Source organism: Festucalex cinctus, chromosome 10 (assembly GCF_051991245.1).
Source record: "Festucalex cinctus isolate MCC-2025b chromosome 10, RoL_Fcin_1.0, whole genome shotgun sequence".
NCBI classification, from domain to species: domain Eukaryota; kingdom Metazoa; phylum Chordata; class Actinopteri; order Syngnathiformes; family Syngnathidae; genus Festucalex; species Festucalex cinctus.
Window position 1 is genome coordinate 14,565,131 of NC_135420.1, and position 15,559 is coordinate 14,580,689.

Sequence of the window (15,559 nt, forward strand, 5' to 3'; positions counted from 1 at the left end):
GTACAGTGAGATGCGTTATTGGGCTTTAAGTATTGCTTTATCCTGTCTGTATCCAACACTATGGGATGCTTTGAGGTGCTCAGCGCCTCAGCTGGCGTTTGCGCATCCTCAGAGGGTCGAACACACAGCATCTACGTTAAGCTCCTGCGCCCCGAAGCATTTTCACCCACAGAGAAAAGGCGGCCAAGATATATTATGGGATCACCTTGCAAACACCTGCAGCGCCACTGAACGCGCATTCTCTGTATGTCCTCTCGTCTGAAGTCCTTTTTTGCACAAGAATTTTCCCATTAAGAAACCCCTTAAATTACTTCACAGACTACACCACCCTTGTCCTCACTTTAATCTGGCCTTGAATCATTATTATTGCACTCGCAGGCTCAATGAAGGCAATAGAAACATAAAGCCTCGCTCAGCAAGCTAGCACAACACTCTTCTCCTCTCGCCTTTGTCCGCTCTGGGATTATACGTTCATTTTTGCCGGGCGTGTGGTCAAACTTGGCCCTGGGAAAAGCCGCGTGTATTCCTGCCTTTCATGTGCCCCTCATGGTCGGGGTATCTAATGGTCATAATCGAGGCGGCCATGCTGGGAGCGCATTTGAAGGAGCGGTCAAGGAGCCCCTAATCCTCTCATACACAGTTTGTAGTGGTGGGCCCCGATACAAGAGCAGATTTTGTTGCAGGAACACAGAGAGAAGCTGGGTGGATTTGAGTTTGGGGTACTAGAAATACACACATACACACACAGACGGCAGGTGGTTTCTGCCGTCCTGGAAATCCTGATTAATAGTAGAAAGAACGAGGAAGTCAACCCAGCAACTTTCTTTACAATAATATGTTGCATGTGCCTCCACTAATCTAAACATTTGGATTAATATTGAGTGTGAAATAAGAGTTAACCGCTTTTATCCTCTCAGGCAGCCATTTTGACACTACACTTTCTGTCAACTTACAATCACATCACAGATGCTCAGGGCTCAGGTAACGGCTAATCTTATTGATCTTTATGAGTAGTTACAGTACACAAGCAAGATTTCAGAGTTGAACACTTTCAATGTGGCACAAGATTCAGAATCAGAACAATCTTTATTGGCCAAGTAAGTAACAACACACAAAGAAGTTCATCGTCTCCACAAGTATGAGTCACAATTGTCATGATCTGTGTCTATAACTGTCTTGTTGATTTGGTTTTGATCCAATATGAATTTTGTCACGTGTTTGTTGTGTCCACGTCTGTCTCATTACATTATTGTGTCCACCTGTGCTCATCAACCCCAGTCCCTTGTGTTCACCAATCAGCTTCCAAAGCCACTTGCGTCTTGGTCAGGTTATTCTCAACTCAAGTTTCCTGGTTTTCTTTCCATCCTGGTCGATTCATTGTTTGTTGACTCTGTCAGTCCTTAATTGTCCAAGTAAAGTCAAGAATTGAATGTGTCAATTAGCAAGAGAAAAAAAAAAGGTTAAATATTGATTGGTTAAATATCTGACAAATAAGTTTGTTTTAATAATTTTAAATTAGTTTAAAGCATGAGAGGGTAGGTAAAACTTTTCTTGTTTGTTTTTTTAAATCATGACCTCTCCAGATCATCCATCCATCCATCCATTTTCTTGACCGCTTATTCCTCACAAGGGTCGCGGGGGGTGCTGGCGCCTATCTCAGCTGGCTCTGGGCAGTAGGCGGGGGACACCCTGGACTGGTTGCCAACCAATCGCAGGGCACACAGAGACTAACAACTATCCACACACACACGCACACGCACACCTAGGGACAATTCGGAGCGCCCAATTAACCTGCCATGCATGTCTTTGGAATGTGGGAGGAGACCGGAGTACCCGGAGAAGACCCACGCGGGCACGGGGAGAACATGCAAACTCCAGCCAGGAAGGCCGGAGCCTGGACTCGAACCGCTCTCCAGATCATGTTTTCACAAATTGCATATATGCCTGGCACATATCGCCAAAAAGTCAGGCAGTATGGCAACATGGAGTCAAATCTGTAACTCAAAATAAATAAGCAATATAAAAAAATGCAAAATTTTACAATGTGTTCATGAAAACAACACTGATGCGATCTGTTTAAATGTCTTGTTTTGGTGGCCGGTCGCAACGACTCCGCAGAGGTGGTAGATCAAAGCGAGCTTTGGAGATTAACAGAGTCAAGTGCGGTGCGCTTCTCAGTGCCAATAGCCACTCCTCTCGCAGAGAGAGAGGTGCTCACAAGTAACACGTGAAGAAGATGCTTTTTCTCTTGAGCAGCCAGTAGTGAAAGAGTGGGGAGGGGGGGGCCTCGTTTCTAAACGTCGGTGGGGGCCTCTCCTGACAGATAGCAGCAGGGCGCCTGCCTTCCGATTGCCCCCCGCCCTCCACCAGACATCGAGTTCAACCTCTCCACCGGCACCTGGCCACTCAGGCGACTTGACGCTTATAGAAGAGAGGGGTGACATAGGAGAACAAAGAATGTCTATTTGTGCATGAGAGTGGGACGTATACACTCACTGTGATGCGGACAGATTTACAATGGATTTTTTCCCCATAATGTATTGAAATAGTACAGTACTAAAGTTTTTTTGTTTTGTTTTTTTTAGTTGATTTTAACACTTTTCTTCTTCAGCATCAGTCACACATTTTTACATTTTGTGGTGGCATCAGTTTGTTCTGTTTTGTTGTACTGTTCTGTATCAATTGCCTGTCTATCTATCTATCTATCTATCTATCTATCAATCACATAGCTAGCTAGCTAGCTAGCTAGCTAGCTAGCGAGTTACCCATTACCCAGTCAATTCATGCTCTAATTAAGACTAATACTTTACTTTGAATACTTGACTCAGTACTTGTCGTAATTATTTGGAAGGCCACCATTTGATTTTACTTGGGTCATATTCTAAAATAACAGCAAGCTTACTTAAGTACAATCATTGGCTACTGGTACTAGCTTCTAATTTTAATGCAGTAGGAAAGTCCTAATTACAGTAGGCTACATGTTTCTTTGAAAAACATTTATATCCTAAAAATATAAAACAATTAAATGGAAAATAGTAATCACAACAGTAGCTGCATGAAATGAGGACGCACACAAAAGCTGTTTCTGCATCCATCCATTTTCTATAGGCTACTATCATTCCAGAAGACGTGAGGCAAAACGTAGGGTACACCGTGAAGTACGTAGAGACAGAAAACCATTTACATTAACATTCATCACACCACTAAAGCAACCTGAAATACTAAACAATTTATAAGTTTCGGCTTTGTACTTACATACCCTTCAGTTAATATAGAAGGGTACCACAGATTGAATTGAACTGCATTTACCAGTTGCATGTACCACTTGATCTATGGATTTGCTTTTACTTGACAGACCAACCATCTTTAACTGAACGAAACTGAAGAAGATAAAGTACGAAACACGTGGAAAATCTTCTGTGCGCCCCCCTCTTCCTCCTCATCTCCGCCTCTTTCACCGACTTCCCGTGTCACCGTGTCGTCTGGTCCCACAAGGCTGCAGGTTTCTGGTCCAGCGGCCCGGGACAAGGCGGCCATTAACTGGAGGGCTGTGCGGAGGCCGCGGGGGACAAAAGACCCAACACGCTGTCCCTGCCCTCAGACAAGGCCTGAAACAAATGTTACAGAGCCAGCGCAGAATGGAATCATCCTGCCGGTGTCACTGAATACATTTACCTACCTCAGAGTCCTTTCAGACTGCTGCTTTGTTTTAGCCCAGGAAGAAGGGAGGGCGTGAATGGAGGGGGTCGGGAATGGGGAGGCCAGCGGGCAATGAGAAATAACACAAGGAGAAGGAGGGAGGAGAACCAAACAAGCTCCTGGTTTCCACAGTAACGGCCTCAGCTCCGAAAACACCACAGAGTTTGCTTGTGTGTGTGTGAGTCCTCCCCCACAAGGGTGACGGGAGGTCTTGTTGATTGTTGTGTTTTTGTTTTACTTTCTGGGTTTCCCCGCTCCTCTTTCTACTCCTTTGTCTCCTCTTCTCCTGGCCAGTCACTTTTGGAGGCTAATTGGAGAGCTGGACAGGAGAGCAAACGCCACACAAGCTCCTCAAAGCTTCCCCACTCCACTTTTTGGCCAAATCTCTGAAAGAGCACACATCACAAAGTCAAATCGGAAGTTGGAGTGGCTCACTGTTTTTCCTAAAATACTTTAGAAGTTTGCCTTCTCTGCGCAGACAACAGGAAGGACTTGAGAAGAGAGAGTTGAGGAATTCGTATCATGTACATACACAAACACATTGAAAGCTTGGTCATTTTGGGGTCCCACATTGTTCATTTAAAACGTGAAAAATGCGTGCAAACATTTTCTTCTAAACAATTCTGAATGTCATTACAATATTAAGACATCACGACTCCCTATTACAGATGTACAATTACGCCAATAAAAGTTTATCCTATGTACGGTTTCACCTCTAATAAGTAAAATCTCATCTCGTGGCCCAACAAAAAGTAATTAGTGAGTCATTTTCTCCCATAATCCTTTGAGCTAATCTCCTCCAATCCACTGCCTTTGATTCAGTCATCTTTTCACTCAGATTCTAATCCATTTTGCTTTGGACTTTTTGTGTGGCTCGCGGCGTGCCCGCCTCTACACAAAGAGCAGTCACTGAGCTATGACATTAAAAGCTATTGTTGAGTGGGCTTCGGCCGCCGACCACATATATGGGTCCGCATTTGCAGAGGAAGTGCTTGTTTTCATCCCTGTTGTCATGACAATGACATATGGATTATAAAGCAAATCAATTCTTTCAACACGGAATGACATTGTGGATCATCTTTCAATTCATAGCAGCGCTCATAACTGACCTGATCTTGAAACTTGGAGTGTAGGGCTCAGACAAATATCTTGTACAACTAACAAACTGGCAGGAATCACTGATGAGAATCCCAGCTTCATTAACACAAAAACTATAAAGTTCAACTATGGTGTAGTTTACGGCACAGCATACTGGTTAAATTTCATGTCCATGGTCCTAAAACCTTTCACACCAAGTGCCACTTCAAAAAATGTATGTGACGTCACTCTCCAAGTACCACCGGTTAAATCCAATGCCAGTTAACACAGCATTTTTCACCTATAACATCTGCTCACATGTGGAGCCAAACAGAGAGAGTCACTGGCCTGAATATGGACAAAAACAGACTACGGTATATGTAGTTTTAATATTGGTTTTACTTGCTTGATGCTTGTTGGAGAAATCTGAAGTAATTTGCGCACTTAGCAGCTCCGAGGTTAGCTTAGCGCTTGCTAACTGCTACGACAGATATGACATTGATGGATTTAAAACGTTACTAAAAGAAAAAGAAAAGAAAAAAAACATCCTTGGTTCTGCCATTGGCCAGTGTATGGTGAGGGATCACTGAGGTTAAAATAAGTTATTTTAAAATAAATATGACAACCTTTCTGGAGGTTGTCACGGCTGTGTTAGCACCTGAGCCGCATATCTACACTACATTATCTTATCAAAAAAAAAAAAAAAAAAAAAAAAAAAAAAAAAAAAAAAAAAAAGTGAATTTGAGGCTTGGTAAAGCGCTTTGGTCAACATGTGGCACTATACAAGTGCACTCCATTTACCATTATGATCTAATTAGATTTTTCATTTTTTTGGACTTTTTCAGCAAACGTACAATTATTAGCCCACTTAAATTGACTTGGATTTGGTGGTTAAATGGTAACAATTATGCTAATGGTCCTTTTTCGAGTCCAGGCAATAATAAGTATCATATATAGGGTTATTATAGTTTTGGAATTTTTCATTTTAGTTAGTTTTGATTTCGTTTTAAGTTTTGTTTTTTAAATTTAGTTAGATTTAATTCATTTTCAGGGTGGTTCTGTTAGTTTTATTAGTTTTAGTTATTTAATAAATGCTTAGTTTTAGTTTAGTTTTAGTTATTTTCAGTATTAGTTTTAATTTAAAAAAAAAATGTGTATTACTTGTGTCCAATATTTTTAAAAACACCATGGCGGCGATGTCATCTAAAGGTGCGTTTCTACTGGCTGCTACTAGATGACGTCACTTCTGTGACTTTCAAACGTCATTATTCCGGTTAATGTCAAAATAAATCTTCTTAAAATCACATTTAAAACCATCCCCAAAGGCTCATGCATTAAATTAATTACCAAAGACTAAAATGGACATTTTTGCTATAATAATAGTTTTAGTTAGTTTTGTAAACAAAACGTAGTTTCAGTTAGTTTTCATTTTTTAAAAAGCATTTTTGTTTTTATTTTATTTCGTTAATGGAATTGTTTTTTGAATTTTAGTTTTAGTTATTTTATTAATTAGTTTTAGTTAATTAAAATAACCTTGATCACATATTACTCAAGGAAACGTGTCAGAATAGCTAGTGAGAGAATAGCAGCTTTCAACAGAACGTACAAACTTTGTTTTTGGATACGTCACTTTTGTTACCATAAAAGTAACTTGTAATCAGATGTACCACACATTTAGCAATACGTAAAGAAGTCCTGTTATGACTCGAGCATTGTACATTGTGTCGTTATTTAAATGACTTTTGAAGATGTTTCAATTAGTCTTCCATGCTCGGAAGAGTCATAAATTCGGTATCTTAAAAATTGATAAATTTCAGACACTTCAGATATTTTCAAGAGTAAAACTGGAGACCGTTCTTTGCTTGAAAGCTTATCTGGAGTTCAAGCTTTAAACAACATGGATATTGATGATGCTGAGATGGGTGCGAATTTGACATCATCCACAGAGAACCTCATCCCTCTTCACGACACTGAAACTCGCAAGTGTTCTATGCATTATTCATCGGTTTGGTTGTGTGTCACATTATCTTGTCCTTTCTCACAAGTCGCCCGACGTCTGTGTGCGACCGCTTCAGACGTCCTCTTAACTGTCTGCCGCCGTCTCACCACTAACAAAGAGATATGTTTGCCATACATTCACCAGGGCCGTAAGTCCAATAAAGTGGGGGAATTCTTTTTGACGGAAGACAGACACGTCTTTTAAACGTGCTTGCTGACTAATTGAGTTTGTCCGCGAGGCCTTCATTCACCGTCAGACCTTTGACAAGAGACGAGGACCGCGTTCAAGACGAGCCAAGTTCTCCCCTCGTCAATCTTTTTCCCGAAAAGTCAACAGTGGGCCAGACGTGCACGCACGCACGCGCTAGAATGGCAGCGCCGAGGGGTCTGGGACATCCCGCAGTCTGCATCCTGTTCCTGTTGAATGGCCCTTGTGTCACAAAGGACAATTTGGCGACGCTTGCCTGGCTACCTGCGTGGGACCTGAACGCCTCCCAGGAAGACTTGCCGGCTCGCCTTTTTGTTTTGTTGGGCCCAGAAGTCGCTTCCTCCCTCCTCCTCTTTCACTCTGTCGCTCGCTCTCAAGTAGTTTGCAGAGAGTGTCCTGCATGGGAACCTGGCTGGCTGCCCCAGCTGAGAATCTCCCACCCCTCCACACAGCTCATCCCTCCAGGACAGGCCTCCTGAATTAGCGCTTATTAGCAGACTGTTTGACACAGTGACTGGTTGCTCATGGTCACTCTCTCATTTGACACAAACAGAGTAACATATAAAATGGTGACTCGTCAATCCTCTCTCTCTCTCTCTCACAAAACGAGCATGGGGAGCATATACAAGAGTGGGGGAATGTTCGAGTGTGTCCCCAAGCTGAAATGTGTCTCTGCCTGTGTATGCCTGTTTATGTAGCCAAATCTGACTTTGGCAAAAATCCTTTCTTCCCATGCTTCTTGCCCTCTCATTGGCACACTGCTTATTAAGATCTGCCATTGACAGCACAGTGTGTATGTGCATGTGCGCATGTTAGGTTAACTGAAGACTATAAGGGCTCTATTCTCGTGCCCAGAGCTGTCTTTTGGTATTTTGCTAGACTAGTGTCATGGTGCACCAATCTCGGAGGGAATTCAGTCACCTCCGCACCAATTGAAGCGGCTCCCAGCTCATTTCCTTTAAATTCAGCGCAGAGAGGTGCGTAGATGGACACTTTGAAGACCAAGTTTGATGTGGATTTGTCGTCAGTTTTTGTTTTTAAATTTAGTTTGTTTAAATTAGATTTTAGAAGAGGTTTGATGGTTTTTGTTATTTTTTTTATGCTTCATTTGATTTTAGTTTATATTAGTTCTAAACTATGGAGTGTTTGTTGAGTACAAGATTTAAAAATAAGTCTTGTGTAATAAAGTAAACATTCTCTATGGATGTACAGCAATACTGAAATACATACATTTAAAATGAACCCTAAAAGCTCATGTATGATATAAATTCGGGGTGGGAGAGTACCGATACCAAAGTATCGGCATTCGACTGATACCAGAACTTATTTCAAGGTACAGATACACGCAATGGCAATAGATAAGCGAATCAGCAGCCCTCTTGTGGCTATTTTACGATCAAGGACTAGAAATGAGAAGAGTAGAAAATTGCCATTAAGGAAAAAGCTGCATTGGGATATATAGATCTTTCTTTAAAAATTTTTGTTGTTTACTTTGTGGGGAAATTTTATGTATCGAAAGTACTGGTGGTATCAGTACTTGGTGACGAGTCAAACTTTGACTACTCTTACTGGCATCGGTCTGAAAAAATGTCCCTAATAATAATTGATAAAGATGAAAACAAAGGACATTTTCGATATAATCATAGCTGTTTCATTTTCATTTTTTTTTTTAAATAATTTTCTTTTTTATTTTATTTTGTTTACAAAAATGTTTGACCAATTTTAGTTGTAGTTATTTTGTTAAGTATAATGGTTCTGTAATTTGATATAAACGGTACATGTCAAAATGGCTGCCAATAACTTTGGCACATCACGTAAAAGCGGATTTGATGATGAACCAGCTTACATGACCGACATGGGCCTGTTCAAGTTACAAGTGCAGCTATAGAGGCACCATGTCCATCACGCAGCATCACTGCAATGAGCCCTCCCTCATCTTTGATCGTCTACACATACACGTGTGTACTCGTTAAGACAACATGCTGGCGGGTAACCCCAATCCACTGGAGGGTTCCTTCTCATTAGCCCAGAGGTCACAGCCCCCGCCTGACCACTTCCTGCTCCAGCACGCTGGGCTGCGGATCACACGTGCTGCTCACCAACAATCCGACTTCCTGGCCCAGATGGAGGGAAGACGCGTCGCGCCAGAGAGCGCTGGCTTCTATCTGCTCCTTGCTGTGCTCACTTCCTGCTCTCTCACGCTCTCACTCTCATTCATGAGCCTCCTGACTACTCACGACAAAATACTCACAGGGACATCTTGTTCCAAACTTCCTCCCTGCTCTCCTTCATATAAAGCATGACTCATATGAGCCTCAATCAGGCTTGAATGAGGAACTTTCCACAAGTGGGCCTTGGAAAGCTAACTGGAGGAAGTGAGCAAATTGTGCTAGAAATGGCTTGACCTTATGATGTGTTTGATTTACGCAGTCTTTGTCACAATAAAACAAAGTGTAAACAAGAAAAAAAAGAACAAAAAAAGCCTACTCGAACATCCAAACTTTATGTGCGGTTTATCAGAGGCATAAACAGCGGCGGTTGTGAGGTGAATGACATTTAGCACAACTTTGAATGTGATTGGTTAATTCTGAACACAGCCATTCCCACTCGCATTCACATCTATTACTTGTTTTTGGAATGTGTGAAGAAACTAGTGTCCCCAAAGAAAACCCATCCAAGCACAAAGGGAACACGGAACCCACACAGCCAAGGTAAGAATTGAACCCAGAACCTCTTAACTGTGAACAAGGCATGCTAGCAACTAGCTACAGCTCTTTAATTTGCAACAACACTGTAACAAATTGACTGTAGAATTTACAAGAAGTAACTAGCAAAAATCTGCCAGTTAATTCTTATAAAATCTCATTTAGTTAGTATAAAAATCTATTATAGTATATTACTGTTTTTTTGTTTGTTTGTTTTTTAAAGAAAACAGCAATTCAGTAATATAGTTTACAACTGATTCTAATTAACAGTATTCTATTTTCTTAACTACTTATTCTTCAAAAGAGTCACTGGGGTACTGGAACCTATCCCAGCCAGCTTCTGGCAGTAGGCAGGGTTACACCGTAAAAAGTACAGTCAAGTATTTTTATGTAATCCACATATATGGTAGAATAAATATTGTAAAATGTACAGTATTTTGATGCTAATTATAATTCAAATTACGGTACTTTGTTTTACCCATTATGCATTTTGTTTTATCTAGAATTATCTGGTTTTTTTTTTAGTTTTTTTTTTTAACTGTATATTTTTATATAAATGTGTTACAGTGAAAACAAAATTCCACGTAGAAAACAATGGAACAGTTACATGTTTCAAGTGGTTTAACTTATTTAAAATTTCTTTGCATCTTTTGAGGGGCATATTTTTCACCAAGTTGGACAGCTTCTAATTGATTGAACATGCATGACTTTTAGTGTGTTCAAATATGGAGGTTTTTTATTTCCTCCCATGTCCCTTTTAAAGAAGCACAGGCCTTGTTTTTTTCCCCTCCCTCCTTCATTATGTTTTCTTGTTATTCATCGAAGAAACTTGGGGCGCTAATTAGTGAACTGACAGGCTTCCTGGTCTGTCTCCCACTGTTGTTATTTGTTATTGTGTTATTTCTGTGTTTCATGGACAAATTCCTTTTGTGTTTTTACAGGGACAATAAATCTGATTCTGATTCAGATATAAAAGTTGCACTGCACCGTAAACATGACAGGCAAAAGCCCCTTAACCAACTACTGTATTAGTTCCTAGCAATAACTGTAAAGTGCTTGTAACCATGCCACCGATTTTGTAGTCAATATCTTTCACAACACCCTCCTCAAAATCCCATCCGTCCAATGTCAACAATCATCGACACTTTGAAGTGTGTCGTCATCTTGAAATTGCACAGTACACAAACCCCACCGGATTGACACAATTCTTCCGATGGATAGCATGTGTCTTTTTGGAAGTGCTAGCCAGCACCCAGTGAGGCGCTAGGCTAAAGAGGCAGCCAAAATGAAGAGTGATGTCCTGAATGGAATCCGAGGACGTCTTATTGATGCCAGATGGGCTTTGTGAGTGCTGGATTGGCCTCAAGAAAGAGCGCTTGCACAAACATTATTGTTTACCGGCGCGCGGCGTCCGTCGCTGACGTAGCAGCATCCTGCCAAATTAGAGCGCAGCGGCAGGGGTGCTGCTCTGCCTTTCCTTTCATGGTCGCCGCAGGGCTCCGCACAGGCTCTTTTGTGATTGGTCAGCGGTCGTTACAATGACTGACCCGCCTGACTCACCGCTGGAGGCCCGGCCTAGGTCCGAACGAGGTCAGACGAGTAAAGGCCGTTGTCCGGGGTTGTTGACTCGGGGACCTGACCCCGGCCCGCTTGCCTCCCGCGGGGTCAGGTCTGGAACTCAGAAGACCTCGGTCTCCCGCTGAGACCAGGGGATGAGCAGCGATTCAGTGGAGCTTTTGTCCGGATCAGCGCTGACCAGCGGGGACCTATCGGGTCAAGCGGGCCGGGATCCCGCTGCTGGCCGCAGAGAGTGAAATCAGACGCTGTCATTAGGGAAGCCATTCTACTGGGGAGAAATGTGTGAAAAGTGCCAATTAGCTGGAATTAGTGGTAGGGATGCCCCAATTGATCATATTGATCACACTCCTGGTGTTCAGTGCAATTCCTCGTATTCACCAAGGCATGATGGCAGCTCACAGCATCAGCCATGCAGCACTAACACCAGAAGAACGAACAGATGGTCAGCCCGCCTTTGGTCATCAAGCAGCTGAATGTCACGAGGCCTCTTGGAGCATCTCCAGATCCAGCAAAAGAATTTACAGTTTTTATAGATGATTTATTAAACAACATGGCTGGGTATCAATTCTAATGTCCTCAATTGATTCCATTTGGATTGACAAGTGTTCAGTTCAATTCGATTTTTCCTGAATTGATTCACGCCAGTTCAATCCAATATCGATGAATTGTGGCACATCAATTCTGCTGAAATGGCAAGGCCATGATAAAAAGTCAATAAATATTAAGTTCCAAAGTACATTTTGCGGAGGCAGTAACTGGTCAAATGATTTAGTTTATAAATGAAAGTGACACGTTACACAAATATTGACATCCACAAGGATGACATAAAAATATTTTCAAAATTCTTATTTAATACTTGTAACTCTAAATTTTAAATATTCTGAATTGTCCAAAAAATTGGGCTTTAAAAATGTTATTTTCTTAAGAATTTATGGGGAAAATTAGATTTAAATAATCAATTCATGGTTTTATAAATCGATATTGGGCTTGAAAAGGAGAATCAATTGATTATTCAATTTTTTAAAACCTAGCCCTATTAATTAAATAATTAATATTTGCATTTTCTTAATAGTCCAATGTTATATCATTAACAATAGTTGGTTTCTTCCAGCATTAAACTCAGTTTTACATGAGCAGAAACACATCGTCATTAAAACTCCATCAGCTGACGGCACTTCAAAATAAAAAGTATCAAACACGGCCTTACTAACAATGCCGCTTACCATTGGCGGCCATTTTATGCTGCCACTTGATTAGGCCGCCTAACTTGAAAACAAACATTTTTCTATGGCGTTTTCACGTTACTTTTTTGTTTCTATGGTGAAAATGCAACCGTGTATAGCATATGGTTGTACTAATAAAATTGGGAGAAGCACCACATGCACATTTCACCAGTAAAAATGCTTTTACGCAATCTGGGTGGGCATGCGCAGAAGGTCGGCCATATTTGGCTGCCTAAAAACTAAATTTAGCACATTGAATTACTTCACTCTAGATAAATGTATTTGATAATTTTTTAAGTCAATACTGAAGGAAAAAATCTGATCTATCATTGTTGTCATTTCCAATTGGTTGAAATCACAACAGATATCCCCAAATGGTGACAAAAGGTGCAGAGGTGAAGAGGTGACTTGATAAGACGTCAAGACAGGCTGTGTCTTGTTCCGCACGTCCATCTCCCCCTCATCCATCCTTCAACCAAGCGGCACATCCATCTCTCTCTGTCAACAAGCGATGACCAGGCTCAGGGCCGCAGAGGAAGCCCCTGTCAAGATAGCCCCCTTATCACGGACCGCTCAGCCCCGCCTGTTCCCATCATCCATCAGGCGGACGGCCACCTGGACGACTGCTGACCCTCGCTACGAGCCGATTGGACAGTAAAGCGGAGAGGACACACAGGAGTGGAGGAGATAAGACAGATAAGGGGCTTGCTTACATTCTTGAGAGTCACCAAGTTAGGATGTCCATCACACAATTTTCTAGCGATACCGTAAACCAGAGGTCAACTTTTTAACAATGAAGGAGCTTCTGGCCTTTTCTCAACTAGAAACATGGAAGCTATTTTTAACTTCATTTATGATTGCCCAAATTAGTTCATGGGATTAAAGAATTTGCTACAATGAGCAACATCTTGTATAACAGTTCAAATTTGCAGTTTTTCATAACATACAGCCCTTAAAAATTGGATATTGTGAGTTCTTTGGCACGAGGTGCCATATTGAACTTTGAGTGACCAGTATGAGTGTCAGAATGATGTAACACACCTGCTCCCCATTCACCCCTGAGACCTTGTAATGAGCCAGAGGACAGTGGGAAGAGGAAATGGGCAGCAGAGGGGAAAAATTTTAAATAAAATAAAATATTGAGTTCAATTTTTATGCTGAGTCAAACAAAAATTAATATGCAGATTCCAAAATTACAGCCAGTTGGCACGTCAATTTTTTTCTGCTACACTTTAGCAACATTCCACTGACTAGCTGTAGAAAGACTATAGTCAAAAGAGCTGATTCAATGACTGGCCTCATCTGCAGCTTCTTGGCAAACGGTTGTGCAGTCACAATTGAGATAGTTTGGTAAGAGAGGTGCAGATCCCAGTAGGTCAGTACTATCAATATCTAAAATAGAACGCTAGCATAGTATTAGTGATATTTTTTCCATTTCTAAGTTGTTTTTATTTATTTTTTTACATTTTAGTAAAAGTATGCCATCTTATATACTTGTATATACTGTATATACATACCCACTTATTACTTTTTATTTATTATTATTATTATTACTTTTTATTTATTTATTATTATTATTATTATTAAAGAAAACGTGGATCCTATCGCTAAAAAAAAAAAATCGACGTGATAGAGAAAGACTGAGATAACTTTTGGATGCCGCACCCAACACTTAAAGGGACACTTATTTAGCCCATTATCTCAATAAAAAGTTTATATTTTGTCTATAATTAATTTGATACTTTCATTATTTTTCCTGGTATAATCAGTACCTTTAAAAACACATTTTGCAACTTGCTGTCGACTGAAAATGACATCACAAGGGCTCAGGTAACCAATCACAGCTCACCTGTTTTATAGGTTTGGTCATGTGACATTCACAAGCTGAACTAATGAAAATATCTAATTTATTATAGGCAAAATATTAATGTTTGACTGCCAAAAATGGCTAAATAAGTAAAGTATCCCTTTAAAATTTCTGTCAAGTGGTGTTGGCCAAGTGGCACCTACAAGGCTGGATCGGAATAGTACAACTTTGCACGTCCTGATTTTCACATCAAACACGTCAGACAGACATGTCTGGGTCCTGTTTAGCATTGGCAGAAAGTCTGCGCTCCACTTTCAATTTGTATTTGACTTATGGAAAGTCCTGAGCCATCCTCCGAGATCACCTCCTCCTCTTTTGTTTGCTTTGTTTGTATTAGCAGCCCGCAGGAGTGAATTAGGGATGAAGAGAGGAGCATCCATCTCCGTCTGGGTTCAGCCTCCCGCTCGTGCAAAAATAAGTGGCCAATTAAGTTGGCGGCAACCGTGTGCGCTTGTCCCTATCTGACTGCAGATTAATGGCCGGCCAGCGCTTTCCCTCCCCACGCCCATTTATCAGAAGCGGCAACTAGGTCAGATGATGATTAAACGTCCGGACCACCGGGTCCTCTTGGGGCATTGCCGTTGGCTCCTGGCTAGATTTAATTGCTGGCCTTTCTCCTGACGCCGAAAGGAAAAGGAGGCCACTGCATTGGCAGCTCCTATTAGCCCGGGAGTGCTGCGATGTCTCCCATCTTGAAGGGCCCCACTTCATTAAAAGATTCCCACTTAGGCACAATTGGACCTTTCTCACACTCACTGTCAACCACCCAGCATACTTTGACACCCTGCTGTGAGATAGTGCAAGTACCACTGCAGAAGTTAAGAAATTGGTGATTTGGGTCCAATTAGAAAGGTGAGGGAAAGGAAAATAAGATTGGTCTGTATGTGCTGGCAAGTTCCAGCTTGCTGTGGGCCTGATCTTATTTTGAAATGACAGGAAGTTGACAAAAAAAAAAAAAAAAAACAAAAACCTGTAAGTAAAACAAAACAGCTGTAAACAACAAAGGTCGCTGATTCCTAAAAATTGCTTGTTGTGGTTCACACAGTCAGTACAAATCACGTTATGTTACATATATTTACTTATTTTGAATAACTAAATTATTGGAATAAATAAAGAGATACATATGGTTATAATCATGTAAATCGTGGTTTGCCATTCTGTCTTTTGCTGCTTGGACCTCGGAAAAGTTTGACTTTCCACCTTC

General features: G+C 41.2%; 1 long non-coding RNA gene across 1 annotated transcript in view; it reads right to left on the minus strand.

Moving 5' to 3' along the window:
• Window positions 1–2,928: 2,928 nt before the first annotated feature.
• The window catches only part of LOC144027773 (uncharacterized), a 34,457-nt gene continuing 21,826 nt past the window's right edge, over window positions 2,929–15,559 (minus strand). Inside the window, exons 2-3 of the long non-coding RNA XR_013285536.1 lie at window positions 3,680–4,085; window positions 2,929–3,608 (exon numbers count right to left, since the gene is read on the minus strand). This is a non-coding gene — a long non-coding RNA (uncharacterized LOC144027773). The remainder of the gene's footprint in view (window positions 3,609–3,679; window positions 4,086–15,559) is intronic.